A 13,572-nucleotide genomic window follows, 5' to 3' on the forward strand; every position below is an offset into this window, starting at 1 on the left:
TATTATTTTTCAAAATTCATAATCCTGAATGTAATCTTCAGAGATGATCTTGCATTAGAGAGTTCCAATGAAAGTTTCCTGAAGATCACACCTTGATACTAGCATTTCAGAAGAAAACCTTCTAAAGCTTATTTCATAATTCCAGAGGCTATGAAGATTTAACAAATCTAGCAATGAATTATTTGAAAATAACTAAGTTTTAATATATTTATGTGTTTACATATTTAATGTACTGAGTCTAATTAATGTTACCCATACATGCATAGGGTTATGCATTGGAGAATGGGCAACGAGTGGCAACAACCTAAAGAAAAAAATGAATCTATTTCCCCCAACATCCATCAGCTGTCAATAGCTCATCAGCTAAAGGTATGTCTTCTGGATCCCCACTTTACTCCATAATGGAATGTTTAACTGCCTTGCTCTTCTCAAGTAAGAAGAACAATGCAAAAATGGAGTTTTCTGAACCTGAACATACTGTTATATTTGTAAACTTCTCTTAGCATGTGGCATGGTTTCAATTTTAGAAAAGAGGTTAAACATGCTAGCTAAAAGTTTTATGACAGATTGTCCACAAGTGCCAACTGTATTTAATAAACACAGACAGTAGATTAACCTGATCAAGTAGCACAGTGTAAATTTGCAAGATTGTAGAGAACAAAATACTGTTGACAATGTGAACATCAAATTTCTTGTTCGGAAATTCCTAGACTTCGCCTCCTTAAAATGACCTACATATGAAGCAAAATGGAGTTTGCTGACTATAGAACACTTATTTTCTCTCTGTCAGCCTGGGGTGAATGCAGATTTCTAGACTTCATGTACCTTTCTGCTTTTTCAGTGAATGACCACCCTCTTCTCCATAGGATTCCCTGCAGCACAATGCTATGTAAAGGCTCTTATCTTATTCTCTTTGATTTCCTCCTAGTTTAAAGAATCCCCCTCCCTTTTTTACCACTGAGTAGTATAATGACATCTTGAAATTTGCAGGCAAATGGATGGATCTATAGCAAAACATATTCTGTAAGGTAAACCAGAACCAAAAAGGCAAATATAATATGTACTTACTCAAAAGTGACTTTAAGCCATAAAGCAAAGAAAACTCAGCCTACAGTCTGCAGCCCCAGAGAATCTAGGCAACAAAGAGGACTCTAAGAGAGACATACATGGGTCTACATAGGAAGGAGATAAAGACAAGACCTTTTGAATAAACTGGGAGCATGGGGTCATGGGAGAAGGTAAAGGGGAGAAAGTAAGAATGGAAGGGAGTTGAAAATGTATAGTGCAATAAAAACAAATAAAAAATAAAATATTAATTGAAATAAAAAAAGAATTTCCCCTTTGCTTTCTTGTAGGTTTTCTTATATCATTCAGATGGTTCATTTTTCAGCTTTTCTCTTCCTCTAAAATTAGAAGTCCTCATATTTCTCTTTCTTTATCTACAGTCTTAAAGTAATCTCAGCAATATATATGGCCTCTTGGACATATAGATGCAAGTGGTTTACAAAGGAGAGCAAGAAAAGGGAAGCAACTGATTCAACAATATTTATACATTATTAATAGTTTCTGTACAATAATTATATTATTCAAGATACTTGGCTAAGGAAATTCATTGTATTATCAAATTAAGTCACCACAATTACCCCACCACATGCTCTTTGGTATTATTCTTAGGTATTTACATGATTGGCCTTCTACAGGTACTAAATCATAACCCCTCCTCAAACTCATAGTTGTGAGACTTCCCTTCTGCCTTCACTCCAACAATTTTGATCAACTGAATCATTTTAAAGGTAAATATGGCATAATTTATTTAATCTAAAGTGAAGAATTATTTCCTTATATTTCCTTCCCACCAGTACATCAATTTTTTGCTGCTTTTCAGCAAGATTTGGAAAAGTTACTTGCCTTTGTTCTTTTAGGTCTCTCTCCTTCCCTTCTCTTTTGAAACCATTCTTTTTCAGATTGTAGCAATTTGCCAAAGCTCCTTATTTTTCCCTCAGGTTAAACATGATCTTAGCATTTCTATTGCCAGTGATCAAATATCAGCCATGCTTTTCCTTGACATATATGTAGTCTCTGATGAAACCACATCATCTTCATTGGCATACTTCCTTCCCTTTGTTTCTATTATTTCTGTGCATTTCCTCATATCATGTTGGCTGATCCATTTCTGTCTCCTTTACTAATTACTTGCTGATTACCCTTCTTGATTAACTGGAAAGTGTTATGCCTGAAGGTGAAAACTCCACTGAATTATAAGACCTCTTTCTCCATCTATACTCACTAATTAAGTTGATAGTAGTTTTTTAAAGGGTTGTGTTAACAAAGTATCGTAGTTCTAGGGATTGAAAATCTAAGATTTTGGCAATGTTATCTTTTTCTTCTTTGAGGTGAAAGTACTCCTTTTTGAGGCATTACTCCCTGTCTTTCAAGTGACTGTCTTCATGTTTGCATGACATTCTTTTTGTGTCTGTGCATTTGCATGAATCTGCAACCCACCTAATGATTTTATAAGGCTATCGGGTGTATTGGGATAAGAATAGTCTTATTACATTTTAATTTGATCACTCTTATAATAAACCTGGCTCTGAATGAGCTCATGTTCTAATGTATCAGAATTTAGGACTTTAACATGTGAATTCTGAGATGGGGACAAACCTATAACTTGATTTTATTAAATAACTTGACTTTGGATAGCATCCATGTATATCTGTATCTCTGCTATGAATCCAAGAAGTCTGTTATGTGGTACCATTCAGACATTTAATATTTGGGATGTTCATACCAAACTATTCATCTCTGTACTCCAGTTATAAAATCTCAACTCCTTTCTAGTTTTCTTTACTTTTTGCATTAAATTTTATACTTTATTTTGTTTTATAGCTTCATATAAGTTCATGATTTTTAATACAGATTATCTAAACGCATACTTTTCAATATTGTTATTACATTATGGATCAGAAATGTTCTCTTAGAGTCTCTGTGTCACTCCAGAGACTCCAGAGTGACACTTTTGTGAAGCGGTAACATTTTTCAGAGGTGGGGCCTGGAGGGATGCCCTTATGTACTAGTAGCATGTCTTTGAAGGGAATTGTGGGACTTTTGCCCCTTCTTCATCTACTTTTGCACAATTTTTCTTTTTTTCTTGTAAGAATTTCTTTTACTCTTCGACTGGACCTTGGGAACTCAAATCCAGTGCTCCGATGTGGGTCTCTGCCTCTCTTTCTATCTGTGGTTGGGACGAAGTTTCTATGGTGATATTTAAGATAATCATCAGTCTGACTACAGGGCAAGTCCAGTTCAGGTACCCTCTCCTCTATTGCTTAGGGTCCTCGCTGTGTTCATCCTGGTGGATTTGTATAATAGGAGCAGCGGGTCATTTTCCGTCACCCAGCTAGCTTTATCCAAAATAACAACACAAAAATTGTATTCTTTTAAACACTGCTTGGCCCATTAGCTCTAGCCTCTTACTGGCTAATTCTCACATCTTGATTAACCCATTTCTAATAATCTGTGTAGCACCACAAGGTGGTGTCTTACCAGGAAGGATTCAGCATATCTGATCTGGTGGCTGGCCCCGTGGCGTCTGACTCCCTGCCTTCTTCCTCCCAGTATTCTGTTCAGTCTACTCCACCTATCTAAATTCTGCCCTATCAGCCAAGCACTTTCTTTATTAATTAACCAATGAAAGCAACAGATAGACAGATGACCCTCCTCCATCATTTCCCCTTTTTCTGTTTAAATAAAAAAGAAAGGCTTTCATTTTAGCATAGTAAAATTACATATAACAAAACAGTCATCAAGCAAGAATTACAGTTACAATATTTATATCTATTTTATCTTTTATCATAACTAAGGAAAACTATAACTATTTATTTATTCTTCAACTCCATCAAAGACTCCAGAAGGATATAAAATTACCTAAGTAAACAAGAAATAAACAACTTCCAAACTCTAGAAGTGACAGAGACGTCTTGCTGCCTGGACAGTCACCCAAAGTTCTTTTGTACCATTGGGGCATCCATCTTCAGCCTTCAGGCCCATAGTATCCAGAGACATTTCCATGAAGCAGGAAATTTCAAAGACAGTTCAGTCACTATCTGCTATATCCTGCAGAATGTCTCACAGACTCTTTCATGAATCAGGAACCCCGAAAGACCATCTTTAGGCAAGTTTAGCAGTCCTCTCTCTGTGGGTTCTTTGTGTCCAGTTTATGTAACAGTCCAGGCAAGAGCAGTTTCTTGCCTAAATGGCTAACCAACTCCATAGGGAGCCTCTTTGATGCCCATCTTCCTCTTGATTTAGATTGGTGCTGCCAGGAGCAGACGTGTCTCATTGTTATGAAAAGCCCTAAGTTATTAAAACATGCAAAATTTGACCCTCCTCCATCATGGATTCCTGGGAATTTTTGTTGAGCCAGGTTTCTTGCTAACCCCATAATGGCTCCCTCAATCAAAATATCTTTTTCCTTGCTCTCATATCTGTCCTTCCTCCATCTCGACCATCCCATTCTCTCAAGTTCTCCCTAACCCTCCCTTTCTCCCCTCCCCTTCCCTTTCCCCCCTCCTTTTCCCCTTCTCCTCTTCCTTCTACTCCCCGCCCTCATGCTCTCAAATTTTGTTCGGTAATCTTGTCTGTTATAATATTCCCAGTTGAAGAGTGGAAGGAGTGAGAGTAAGCAAAGAAGTCAAGACCATGAAGGGTTCACCCACTGAAACAGTTTGCTTGAGCTAATAGGAGTTCACCAACTCCAACTGGACTGGGAGTGAATGAGCATGGGATCAAACTAGTCCCTCTGAAAGTGGTAGACAGTTGTGACAGACTGAGGGGTCAATGACAGTGGCACTGGAATTTGTCTCTAATGCATGTACTGGCTTTTTGGGATCCTATTCTCTTTGGATGTATACCTTGCTCAATCTAGATGTAGTAGGGAGGGCCTTGGACTTTCCACAGGGCAGGATGCCTTGCCCTCTCTTAGGATTGGATGGAGGTGTGTTTAAAGTAATAACATTAAAAAAGAATATTATAAATCTGTCAAAAATAATGATCTTATAAAGCAAAAAGAAAATTTCTTTTAATACAGTCTTTTCTCATTTTACATAGATATCTCAGTTCCCATTCCCTCTCCTCCTCCAGCACCATTTTTCCCTCCACCCCACTCCCACATCCACTCCTCAGAAAGAGTAAGGCTTACCATAGGAAGGCAACAAAGTCTAACACATCACTTCAAGGCAGGACCAAGGAAGGACCCATTATATCTAGGATGAGCAAGATATCCCTGCAAAGAGAATATGCTCCAAAAAGCCAGTTCAAGCCAGATCTCATTATACCACGTGGTTACTGGGAATTGAACTCAGAACCTTGGGAGAGCAAGCAGTGCTCTTAACTGCTGAGCCAACCACTAGGGATAAATCTTGGTCCCACTGCCAGTGGTCCACAGACTTCTCACACCTCACAACTGTCCCCTACATTGAATGGGCCTAGTTTGGTACTATGCAAGTGACCCCCACTATCAGTCCAGAATCAGAGATCTCTCACTAGATCAGGTCAGCTGTTTCTGTTGGTATCACCATAATGGTTGACCCCTTTGCTCATATTATCACTCCTCCCTCTCTTGAACTCATCTCTGGAAGCTTGGCCCATTGCTTAGCTGTTGATCTCTGCATCTGCTCCCATCAGTTGCTGGGTGAAGGTTCTATGATGACAATTAAGGTTGTAATTAATCTAATTACAGGGGAAGGCCAGAATAGCCATCCTCTCCACTGTTGCTTAGCTGGGCTTATGGCTCAGCCATTAAAGGCTAGACTCACAGCCAAAAATAGTCTTCTTTAATTTATTATTGGAAATTTCACACTGCTAATTCCTTAAGCAAAAGTGTTGATTCCCATATGTATTTTCTTTCATATGTAAAATCTAACCAATCAGCAAACACTGTTCCATATTCAGAATTCACCCAGAAACTAATCATTTTTCAACCTGACCTAAATTACCTGCCTCTTGGACTAAAACTGTTGAAGATAGTCTTATGATAGGTCTCCTTTATTCACTTACAGCTCCTCAGACATATACTATTAATCAAAACCAGGGTGATTTTTAGAAAATCATACGAAGCCAGGCAATGGTGGCACATGCCTTTAATCCAAGCACTTAGGAGGCAGAGGCAGGAGGTGGTTATAAGAGCTAGTTTCAGGACAGGTTCCAAAGTTACAGAGAAACCCTGTCTTCAAAAACAAACAAACAAAAAAAGAAAGAAAAGAAAAGAAAACAAGAGAAAACCATGTGAGTTCCCTGCTTTGGACCCTAATAAATATTTTATTATGTTGGATACTAGTTATCCTTATAAACTTAAGCCTTATTATACTTCCTTCTTCTTCTATCTTCATGCCCTAGTACACTTCCTTCTACTCACTCTTCCTATTTCCTGCATGCTCACTGGCCTTCTTGCCCTTGTTTCTGCCAGAGATGGTTTCCATCCTATTGATAGCATAGTTAGTTTAATGGTTTGCCACCTTCAAATATTTGCTCAAATTTCATATTCTTAAAGGCCTTTCCTGATCTCCTTGCTTAAAATGTCAACTCCTTTTGCTTGCTAGCACTGTTTGTACCTCTACCCTGATTTTGTTCTCAGCATTTCTCACATCAGATAAACTATATAGTTCATTTTTTATTGCCAGTTTCTAACTGCAAAACCATCACATGTACCTCTGCTTAGAGATTTATATATTCCCTGTCCATGACTATTTTGAAGAAATATTAGTTGGCCCTCAAAGTTTTTCTTCAACAAATAGTCATTTCAGTCTTCCTTATCTGTGATCAAAGCAGAAACATAAAGATAAGGACATCACAGGTTTTGTCCTTGCCCTTGAGGAAATCACAGTGCAATCAGGGAGAAAACTAGGACTCCCAGTTTTCCCAGAGGCAGCACTTGGCCCAGTAAATAGCAAACAGTCCTAATCTGAAAGGAGACAGTCACTAAGAGAAGCCCACATGTTCTTTACCCCAAGGCTACTTTGACTTTGCAGTTTTCCTGTATTAATAAAAATTATAAGCACACATCTCTGCAACTGCTCTGATTTATATGCTTGTAAAGTTGTGGCATGCAAATGAAATAATTTAAAAATTCATCAGAGTATTTAGTGTTTGGGAATGAGGACTCCATACTACTACAGGAGCCTCTCATTTGCTGTAACAGTGAGTTCTGGTTTCAAATGCAGGAAGACAGCTGCTTTTTAAGCAATACTACTGTGCCCTTTTCTTTTCGTTCTTTAAAAAAAAACCCAAACCCTTTTTTTATTTCAAAATGAATAATCTCCCCCAACTTACCTCCATTGTATGATTTGAAAAACTGTGATGCATGCAGTTTTAACATGAGGTATCAAGTTTGTGCATGAAAAGAGTTGAAAGAACCCTGGATTGAATCTTTGTTCAAGAAGTGCTACTGATTGATTCTGTGACTTGAAACCAGTTTTTATGACACTTTCTTTCTTTTGCTTTTTCCGTCTATGTAACGGACCTTTTCCTATACCTTTGGATAACAGCAATATTCACTGATCTCTCTAAGGACCAAGAATAATTTTCTCCTTCATGAAAACTTAGTACTTTATACCCAAGTAGGATTAGGCTTGCTTTTTTGGAATCTGTCTTCAACCACTTTGTGACCTGCCTGTATGCATGTTTTACTTTTACTATTGTTTTAAAAGAATATTTATCAAAAATGCAAATAAAAGCTTTTACATATTTTGACACAGTTAATTGATTCTTCCCTTCATACAAATGAAGTAAATAGTATTTTGTAAAGGTGAAAGCTGAGATTCAAAGAGCATTTTAATTTTTATTTAGTGGACATTTTTACAGCACTTCCTACACTCTAGCTCTAAGGCCTTTTAAACATTAACTGATTTAATTCTTATTTAACCTCTTGAGGATACAAAGGCATTGAGAATTTAGAGAAGCTTGGCCAAGGTTACAAAGCTCTTAACTGTTAAAGTTAATATTTATGCCCAGGAAATGCTCTGGATCTATGCTCTTAGCTTATACCCCCCACACACACACTCACACGCACATGCACAAACATATACACAATTAAGGAGGCTGGATATCTGTCTTCACCTACATTTCTGACAGTCTACATAACAATTATTGTTTGTCCAGGTACAGTCCCTAGGTCCCACAGACACTGCATTTCTTTTCTTCTACCTCTCCTGTTCCTAATCTTCCAACTGCATTTCATTTACATTTAAGCCTCCATTTATTTATTTATTTATTTATTTATTTATTTATTTATTTATTTATTTTTTGCTATTACCCATGTGTGCTTGTTTCTATGGAAGTTATACTCTTAATGCCTTCTTTCCCCTAACTAACCTTCCAGTCGGTCTACTTGAGAAGCTGATGGTAGGGTTCCCTCCTTAAATCACTCTGTACAGATCATCACTTTATAATTTTAAATTTAGAGTCCAGCATGGGTAATCAAGCATACCTTGTCGTCTAGCAATAAGGAGGCTGAGTGAGACAGGATGATTGCAGCAAGTTCAAGACCAGTCTGACAAACAATGAATTTCATGCTAGCCCTATTATAAACAGGCTTTACTATAAGCATAGATTCCCCCAAATGGATTTAATTTTTTATCACTTTTTTTATTTATTTATTAAAGATTTCTGCATTCTCCCTGCCACCACCTCCCATTTCCCTCCCCCTCCCCCAACAAGTTCCCCTCCCTCATCATCTCTAAGAGTAATCCGGGTTCCCTGCCCTGTGGGAAGTCCAAGGACCACCCACCTCCATCCAGGTCTAGTAAGGTGAGCATCCAAACTGCCTAGGCTCCCACAAAGCCAGTACATACAGTAGGATCAAAAACCCATTGCCATTGTTCTTGAATTCTCAGTAGTCCTCATTGTCCATTATGTTCAGCAAGTCCGGTTTTATCCCATGCTTTTTCAGACCCAGGCCAGCTGGCCTTGGTGAGTTCCTGATAGAACAACCCCATTGTCTCAGTGTGTGGGTGCACCCCTCGCGGTCCCGAGTTCCTTGCTCATGCTCTGTCTCCTGCTCTTGATTTGGACCTTGAGATTTCAGTCCGGTGCTCCAATGTGGGTCTTTGTCTCTGTCTCCTTTCATCGCCTAAATGTTTTTCTTAGGGTTCACCTTCTTAATTAGCTTGTCTAGGATCACGCATAATAGGCTCAACGTCCCCTATTCATGGCTAGAAACCAAATATGAGTGAGTACATCCCATGTTCCTCTTTTTGGGTCTGGCTCACCTCACTCAGTATAGTGTTTTCTATTTCCGTCCATTTGCCTGCAAAATTCAGGAAGTCATCGTTTTTTACTGCTGAGTAATACTCTAATATGTATATATTCCATACTTTCTTCATCCATTCTTCCATTGAAGGACATCTAGGTTGTTTCCAGGTTCTGGCTATTACAAACAATGCTGCTATGAACATAGTTGAGCATATACTTTTGTTGTATGATAGGGCATTTCTTGGGTATATTCCCAAGAGTGGTATTGCTGGGTCCAGGGGTAGGTGGATCCCGAAATTCCTGAGAAACCGCCATACTGTTTTCCAAAGTTGTAGGGACATAGCCCCACCCATTGGGGGCGTGTTCGCCTCGGGCTAATGTTTACGGATAAATCTGCCGGGCGTGAGCCCAGCAGCCCTTTTTTCTTTTGCTCCGCTTTTCCGGTACACCGCGGGAACCTGTGGTCCTGTAAGTTTATTTCCTTATTAAAGCTGTATATATCTATATAATCTGTCTACATTCATTTGCGCCACCACACAAAGTGGTTGCACAAGTTTGCATTCCCACCAGCAATGGATGAGTGTACCCCTTTCTCCACAACCTCTCCAGCAAAGGCTATCATTGGTGTTTTTATTTTAGCCATTCTGACAGGTGTAAGATGGTATCTTAAAGTTGTCTTGATTTGCATTTCCCTGATCGCCAAGGAAGTTGAGCATGTCCTTAAATGTCTTTTCGCCATTCGCACTTCTTCTTTTGAGAATTCTCTGTTCAGCGCAGTGCCCCATTTTTTAATTGGGTTGATTAGCCCTTTACGGTCTACTTTCTTGAGTTCTCTATATATTTTGGAGATCAGACCTTTGTCTGTTGTGGGGTTGGTGAAGATCTTCTCCCAGTCAGTGGGTTGCCTTTTTGTCTTAGTGACAGTGTCCTTTGCTTTACAGAAGCTTCTCAGTCTCAGGAGGTCCCATTTATTCAATGATGCCCTTAATGTCTGTGCTGCTGGGGTTGTACGTAGGAAGTGTTCTCCTGTGCCCAGGAGTTGTAGAGTACTTCCCACTTTCTCTTCTATCAGGTTCAGTGTGTTTGGACTGATATTGAGGTCTTTAATCCATTTAGACTTGAGTTTTGAGCATGGTGATAGATATGGATCTATTTTCATTCTTCTACAGGCTGACATCCAGTTTTGCCAGCACCATTTGTTAAATTTTTTTATAAATGTATTTAAGAGCAAAGTTTTACACAAAAATTTGCCCTTTACAATATATTTTAACATCTTTTATTGTATTCCTTAGTCTTCATCAGAGGGACACAATTAACAACATAGACACTGAGGAAACCAACAATGCCTCATTCACAAATGGCTTGACCAGAATGTACTGGGTAAATTTCTCCTTACCCAACTCCTATGCTTGTTCTGTAATAATAATAATAATAATAATAATAATAATAATAATAATAATAATAAAAAACTGTGTTTATTTTCTTTATCACTTGTTCATCCAGATATCCTCACTTTAACTTTACCTATGCTGCTTAAGTCCTTCTAAGAAGGTAAGGTCAGTACAAATTCTGCTTAGGAGTCAAAATGCAAACACTTTCTTTAGAATCTTGTCTAGAACTCATCACATTCGCAATTAACAGAACTGTCTTCCTGAGGATATGGTAACACTGACCCTTATTAATCAGCTTCAGGAAAATCACAAAAGAAAACTGAAAAAAAAAATCAGAAACTGAGACCCACCCAAGGCTATTATTTTGATTTTTCTAGGGAGTGATTATGTAAAAGTGGCACTTGTTCTGTAATAATTTATATTAGAGTCAAACTTAGATATAGCAAGTCCTATTAAGAGCTCTTAATGAAATTATTATTCAAATAATAAGATTTTATTAGATTTTTAGCAGTAATGGTATTCATTACAACAGAAGATTGATCTGGCACTAAAATTTAAGCTCAGACTCTGAGTGTACAGGTTGTACCAATGTTAGAAGAACAGTTTGATTATGAAGAGCATTATGAGAAAGTATTGCTCTAGAACATGTTTGTGCTGGACGTTCACAAAACTGAGAAAAACAATTTTGTCTTCAGTTTTAATATAAAACTTCTAATAGGCAATCTCAATTTACCTAATTAACTACAGTCTGGGATTTTACAATCAGTTGTTTGTTTACAGAAATTTAATGATGCAATCAGTTATTTCTACAAGTTTACTTATCTTCTCTGCTCAGCATTTTACTACTTACAGCTAAAGTACATATTTTAGTCTGAATTTCTTTTTTGATCCCTTTCCCCCTTTTCCTCATGTTCCATGGATTGGGAACTAAATCTCAAAATGTGCCCTGCCACTGAATTCCATTGTCAGACTTTTTGACTATTTATAATTCTGAAACAAGGTGTCACTAAGTTGCCCATGCAGGACTTGAACTTGTGATTCTCCTGCATCTACCTTGCAATTAGCTGAGGTTACTGGCCTGTGCACTAATCCACCATTTTCATCATTGCAGTCTTGGATGACTGTTATTGAAGGGCTGTTTCATGGAAGGTGGTGTTCATCAATTACATGATAATCGTCAGGGTTTGGCAAGGGCACACAGAGACAAAAGTTATGCAGCAGGATAATGGCTATATTGTTCCCTCAGCTGTTTGATTATGATGGGAACCTGAATTCATTTTTGTGCCTTAATAATTGTTCAAGTTTTGTATCCATTGTTTTAAAAATTTTCTGTTATTGTAATATCACTTAAATATGAGGTGTTTTATATTTTATAAACAACTGTAGAAATAGCCCATTCTTTTTGAAGGGATACCTTGCACAGCCTAAATATAGCAGGGAGGGCCATAGTCCTGCCTCAAAGTGATGTGTTAGACTTTGTTGACTCCCATGGGTAGCCTTATGCTTTTTGAGGAGCAGTTGAGGAGTGGGGTGTGAGAAAGGTGAAGGGAGCAGGAGGAGTGGAGGGAGTGGGAATTGGGATAGCCATGCAAAATGAGAAAAGATAGCATATAAATAAATAATTTTTTAAAAAAGAAAGTAAAGCTATGAACTTTGGTCAGACCACTAGAATATCAGAGTCCCAATTAGTCTACTGTAAGATCCATTCATTTTCTACATCAGTTCATTGCCCCTCCCTAATCAGAGTAATTCATGAATTTTGAACATACTCACACATTAATCACTTTCTTATCAATAGTAAAAGCAAAGGTTTTTCAAATAGGTTCACTTTGCTTTTGTCTTTCTCATTATAAAGGTTCACAAGGTTATTTAACTTTTTAATGTTGCATGGCATTTTAGCTTTACAGGAATGGCCTCAATCTCATTTAAAGACTTTTGAGCCAGCTCATAGACTAATTACCAGCTGTAGATGTTCTCTCTGTGCTGAGGGTCTGCTCAGTATGATGAATGTTCATCTCTGCTGGTTGGATGGACTGCAAATGAAGTGATTAATTTAAAATATCAATTAGTGAGGAGAGCAAGTATTTTTGCCACAACACCCTCCAGTTTAGAGTAGACCCCTTCATAGAGCAGTGGCAACATAGCAATAAAACTGAACAGGGAGGAACCTATGCCAAGAGAAAAACCCACAGGGTATACTGATTGTTCTTTGTCCAGGAGTGGGAGGAAAGTTTCTGTGAGCCAAGAGCATCCCTTCCTCTGTCCTGCTGAGTAATGAATGCCCTTGACTTGTTTCATGATAAAAACTTGTTTTCAAGATGAAAACACTTACTTAACACTGAATGCTTTCCTGGCTTATTCTCTTTTTATCTAAGCTAGATAAACAGAAATTAATAGATTATCAATGGTAACACAATTTTCTCTGCAGTAAAACATGCACAGAACTAATCATAAGCTCCGTTAGCCTGGAGGCATTTTCAAAATGAACAAAATGTTAAAGTCAATGACATGGAGGCAATTAACTTAGGTATATTTTCTTCTGACCTTAGCTCATGTTTTTCAAACGAATTGATAGCTATAGTAAAATTAACTAGATTGATCTAGTGGAACTAGTGAATCTTTCCTCATTAGCAGAATTGGTTGATAATGTGGTGGTATGGACAGAAACACACACACCTTTGCCTTCTATTGCTTGGAAGGCCGTGGTTCACAATTATATTACACAGTGCCATCCTGATACTTGTTGACAACTCACTCTACTTATTAGTAATGTCAGTTTTCATCCCAGGTTACCCTGGATTCTGTGAGAAAGTATACAACTACACTGTTATTTCTCTTTTACAGGGCTAGCTCTATATTCAAATAAATAGGGATATCTCTGACTTGTAAGTTGTTTGTATATACTGTTTTCTGGATCTTTAAGCAAATGAATTGA

Source organism: Chionomys nivalis, chromosome X (assembly GCF_950005125.1).
Source record: "Chionomys nivalis chromosome X, mChiNiv1.1, whole genome shotgun sequence".
Classification (NCBI taxonomy): domain Eukaryota; kingdom Metazoa; phylum Chordata; class Mammalia; order Rodentia; family Cricetidae; genus Chionomys; species Chionomys nivalis.